General features: G+C 36.2%; 1 long non-coding RNA gene across 3 annotated transcripts; it reads left to right on the top strand.

Annotated features, from left to right (window-relative positions):
• Nucleotides 1-1,410: 1,410 nt before the first annotated feature.
• LOC127921262 (uncharacterized) lies at nucleotides 1,411-5,118 on the top strand. Of its 3 annotated transcripts, none has more exons than XR_008108581.1 (4): nucleotides 1,411-1,547; nucleotides 3,683-3,875; nucleotides 4,263-4,656; nucleotides 5,052-5,118. It is a non-coding gene; the product is annotated as an uncharacterized LOC127921262 (long non-coding RNA). The 3 variants fall into 3 exon arrangements; XR_008108580.1 differs by lacking the exon at nucleotides 1,411-1,547 and adding an exon at nucleotides 1,863-1,940; XR_008108579.1 differs by lacking the exon at nucleotides 1,411-1,547 and adding an exon at nucleotides 2,421-2,723.
• Nucleotides 5,119-5,679: the final 561 nt, after the last annotated feature.

Raw genomic sequence — 5,679 nt, 5'->3', positions numbered from 1 at the left:
GCATCGGACAAACCATATACACATTGGCCAATACCACCCACCCGGCGTTGATTCATCCAAAGTGTAGACACGCTTGTAAATGCCATAATTAAGCAATTGTAACACTTTAAAATTCAACAGGGGGCAAATGCTCACGGGGTTTTCATATTGATATGTAACCCAAATCAATGTCAAAAGTAAAATTTTGAAAAAATGAACTTTTTCAAAAACTTATCACCCCTTAAAAGTGCTTTCTGGACCGTTTTCAAATTCTTTCATTTTTTGTCAATTACACATGTGTAAGAACTGTATGAATATACTTTTTGTCCAATTTTATTATCATAATTTTTTTAATTTTTTTATATGCGCATAAGGAATATGTTTTGTCCAATTCCAATATGATTTCATAGGAAGTCAAAAGTCAAAAGTCAAAATGTCAAAATTTTGTAAAAAAACTTTACACACCCATAAAAAGTGCTTTCTGGACCGTTTTTGAAATTCTTTCGATTTTTTGTCAATTACACATGTGTAAGAACTGTATGAATATACTTTTGTCCAATTTTATTATCATAATTTTTTTTTTTTTTTACATGCGCATAAGAATATGTTTTGTCCAATTCCAATATGATTTCATAGGAAGTCAAAGTCAAAAGTCAAAAATGTCAAAATTTTGTAAAAACTTCACACACCCTTAAAAAAGTGCTTTCTGGACTGTTTTTTGAAATTCTTTCAATTTTTTTGTCAATTACACATGTGTAAGAACTGTATGAATATACTTTTGTCCAATTTTATTATCATATTTTTTTATATATTTTTTTAAATTGTGCATAAGGATTTTTTTGTGGGCCAAATGACGTAAGAAATTTGACATGCTCAAAATCCTGCAGAAATGCAAAATTGACTGGCCTGATGAACTCGGGATGGCCGGGCAGTGATAGTTGTACATTTCCATCACTGTTGTGTTGATTTCATCATGTCCATTAGGTGATGTTTTTACACTATAGAATCATATTGCAAATGCACGTTTGCATTGTTGTGCAACTGGTAACCTCAAAAATAAAAATATGGTCTGTAAATGCATTTACCGGATTCTGATATTAATGCTCGCTATGGGAACACAGGATGGCCGGGCAGTGATAGTTGTACATTTCCATCACTCGTTGTGTTGATTTCATCATGTCCATTAGTGATGTTTTTTCACTATAGAATCATATTGCAAGTGCACGCATTTGCAATATGTTTCAATGTGCATTTACCATATGAAATTTGAAATGCTCAAAAATGCAAAATTGACTGGTCTGATGGACACAGGATGGCCGAGCAGTGATAGTTGTACATTTCCATCACTCGTTGTGTTGATTTCATCATGTCCATTAGGTGATGTTTTTACACTATAGAATCATATTGCAAGTGCGCGCATTTGCAATATGTTTCAATGTGCATTTACCATATGAAATTTGAAATGCTCAAAAATGCAAAATTGACTGGTCTGATGGACACAGGATGGCCGAGCAGTGATAGTTGTACATTTCCATCACTCGTTGTGTTGATTTCATCATGTCCATTAGGTGATGTTTTTTCACTATAGAATCATATTGCAAATGCACGTGCATTGTTGTGCAACTGGTAACCCAAAAATAAAAATATGGTTGTAAATGCATTTACCGGTCATTCTGATATTAATGCTCGCTATGGGAACACAGGATGGCCGGGCAGTGATAGTTGTACATTTCCATCACTCGTTGTGTTGATTTCATCATGTCCATTAGGTGATGTTTTTACACTATAGAATCATATTGCAAGTGCGCGCGCATTTGCAATATGTTTCAATGTGCATTTACCATATGAAATTTGACATGCTCAAAAATGCAAATTTACTGGTCTGATGGACACAGGATGGCCGAGCAGTGATAGTTGTACATTTCCATCACTCGTTGTGTTGATTTCATCATGTCCATTAGGTGATGTTTTTTTTCACTATAGAATCATATTGCAAGTGCGCGCGCATTTGCAATATGTTTCAATGTGCATTTACCATATGAAATTTGAAATGCTCAAAAATGCAAAATTGACTGGTCTGATGAACACAGGATGGCTGGAGCAGTGATAGTTGTACATTTCATCACCTGTTGTGTTGATTTCATCATGTCCATTTGTTTATGTTTTTTCACTTTTGCAAAGTCACTGTGCATTTGCAATATGGTTCAATGGGCAGGTACCATCACGAATTTGTCATGCTATAAAAATCCTGCAGGAATGTGAAATTGACTGGTCTGATGAACACAGGATGGCCGAGCAGTGATAGTTGTACATTTCCATCACTTGTTGTGTTGATTTCATCATGTCCATTAGGTGATGTTTTTCACTATAGAATCATATTGCAAATGCACGTGCATTGTTGTGCAACTGGTAACCCAAAATAAAAATATGGTTGTAAATGCATTTACCGGTCATTCTGATATTAATGCTCGCTATGGGAACACAGGATGGCCGGGCAGTGATAGTTGTACATTTCCATCACTCGTTGTGTTGATTTCATCATGTCCATTAGGTGATGTTTTTACACTATAGAATCATATTGCAAGTGCGCGCGCATTTGCAATATGTTTCAATGTGCATTTACCATATGAAATTTGACATGCTCAAAAATGCAAAATTGACTGGTCTGATGGACACAGGATGGCCGAGCAGTGATAGTTGTACATTTCCATCACTCGTTGTGTTGATTTCATCATGTCCATTAGGTGATGTTTTTTCACTATAGAATCATATTGCAAGTGCGCGCGCATTTGCACATGTTTCAATGTGCATTTACCATAAAAATTTGACATGCTCAAAAATGCAAAATTGATGCTGGTCTGATGAACACAGGATGGCTGAGCAGTGATAGTTGTACATTTCCATCACCTGTTGTGTTGATTTCATCATGTCCATTAGGTGATGTTTTTCACTATAGAATCATATTGCAAGTGCATTTGCAATATGGTTCAATGGGCAGGTACCATCACGAAATTTGTCATGCTATAAAAATCCTGCAGGAAATTGACTGGTCTGATGAACACAGGATGGCCGAGCAGTGATAGTTGTACATTTCATCACTTGTTGTGTTGATTTCATCATGTCCATTAGGTGATGTTTTTTCACTATAGAATCATATTGCAAATGCATTTGCATTGTTGTGCAACTGTAACCCAAAATAAAAATATGGTTGTAAATGCATTTAAAATGCATTCTGAATTACTGCTCGTCTGATGGGAACACAGGATGGCCGGGCAGTGATAGTTGTACATTTCATCACTGTTGTGTTGATTTCATCATGTCCATTAGGTGATGTTTTTACACTTAGAATCATATTGCAAGTGCGCGCATTTTGCAATATGTTTCAATGTGCATTTACTATATGAAATTTGACATGCTCAAAAATGCAAAATTGACTGGTCTGATGGACACAGGATGGCCGAGCAGTGATAGTTGTACATTTCCATCACTGTTGTGTTGATTTCATCATGTCCATTAGGTGATGTTTTTTTCACTATAGAATCATATTGCAAGTGCACGCATTTGCAATATGTTTCAATGGTAACATTTACCATATGAAATTTGACATGTCATTCTGAAAAATGTTAAAATGCTGTTGATGGGAACACAGGATGGCCGGGCAGTGATAGTTGTACATTTCCATCACTGTCATCATGTCCATTAGGTGATGTTTTTACACTATAGAATCATATTGCAAGTGCGCGCGCATTTGCAATATGTTTCAATGTGCATTTACCATATGAAATTTGACATGCTCAAAAATGCAAAATTGACTGGTCTGATGGACACAGGATGGCCGAGCAGTGATAGTTGTACATTTCCATCACTCGTTGTGTTGATTTCATCATGTCCATTAGGTGATGTTTTTTCACTATAGAATCATATTGCAAATGCACGCATTGTTGTGCAACTGGTAATGTGCAAAAATAAAAATATGAAATTTGACATGCTCAAAAATGCAAATTGATGGTCTGATGAACACAGGATGGCTGAGCAGTGATAGTTGTACATTTCCATCACCTGTTGTGTTGATTTCATCATGTCCATTTGTTTATGTTTTCTCACTTTCATATTGCAAGTGCACGTGCATTTGCAATATGGTTCAATGGCATTACCATCACGAATTTGTCATGCTATAAAATCCTGCAAATGTGAAATTGACTGGTCTGATGAACACAGGATGGCCGAGCAGTGATAGTTGTACATTTCATCACTTGTTGTGTTGATTTCATCATGTCCATTAGGTGATGTTTTTTCACTATAGAATCATATTGCAAATGCACGTGCATTGTTGTGCAACTGGTAACCCAAAAATAAAAATATGGTTGTAAATGCATTTACCGGTCATTCTGATATTAATGCTCGCTATGGGAACACAGGATGGCCGGGCAGTGATAGTTGTACATTTCCATCACTCGTTGTGTTGATTTCATCATGTCCATTAGGTGATGTTTTTACACTATAGAATCATATTGCAAGTGCGCGCGCATTTGCAATATGTTTCAATGTGCATTTACCATATGAAATTTGACATGCTCAAAAATGCAAAATTGACTGGTCTGATGGACACAGGATGGCCGAGCAGTGATAGTTGTACATTTCCATCACTCGTTGTGTTGATTTCATCATGTCCATTAGGTGATGTTTTTCACTATAGAATCATATTGCAAATGCACGCATTTGCAATTGTTTCAATGTGCATTTAACCCAAAATAAAAATATGGTTGTAATGCATGCAAATTCTGATATTAATGCTGATGGGAACACAGGATGGCCGAGCAGTGATAGTTGTACATTTCCATCACCTGTTGTGTTGATTTCATCATGTCCATTTGGTGATGTTTTTACACTATAGAATCATATTGCAAAGTCGCTGCATTTGCAATATGTTTCAATGTGCATTTTGTCATGCTATGAAATCCTTGACATGCTCAAAAATGCAAAATTGACTGGTCTGATGAACACAGGATGGCCGAGCAGTGATAGTTGTACATTTCCATCACTCGTTGTGTTGATTTCATCATGTCCATTAGGTGATGTTTTTTTCACTATAGAATCATATTGCAAATGCACGTGCATTGTTGTGCAACTGGTAACCCAAAAAATAAAAATATGGTTGTAAATGCATTTACCGGTCATTCTGATATTAATGCTCGCTATGGGAACACAGGATGGCCGGGCAGTGATAGTTGTACATTTCATCACTCGTTGTGTTGATTTCATCATGTCCATTAGGTGATGTTTTTACACTATAGAATCATATTGCAAGTGCCTACAAGATTTGCACATGTTTCAATGTGCATTTACCATATGAAATTTGACATGCTCAAAAAATGCAAAATTGACTGGTCTGATGGACACAGGATGGCCGAGCAGTGATAGTTGTACATTTCCATCACTCGTTGTGTTGATTTCATCATGTCCATTAGGTGATGTTTTTTCACTATAGAATCATATTGCAAGTGCGCGCGCATTTGCAATATAGTTTCAATGTGCATTTACCATATGAAATTTGACATGCTCAAAATGCAAAATTGACTGGTCTGATGAACACAGGATGGCTGAGCAGTGATAGTTGTACATTTCCATCACCTGTTGTGTTGATTTCATCATGTCCATTTGTTTATGTTTTTCACTTTTGCAAAGTCACTGTGCATTTGG

Source organism: Oncorhynchus keta, unplaced genomic scaffold, assembly GCF_023373465.1.
Source record: "Oncorhynchus keta strain PuntledgeMale-10-30-2019 unplaced genomic scaffold, Oket_V2 Un_contig_21836_pilon_pilon, whole genome shotgun sequence".
Lineage (NCBI taxonomy): Eukaryota > Metazoa > Chordata > Actinopteri > Salmoniformes > Salmonidae > Oncorhynchus > Oncorhynchus keta.
The sequence above is the reverse complement of the archived record's forward strand: the minus strand, read 5'-3'. Positions and strand labels throughout refer to the sequence as shown.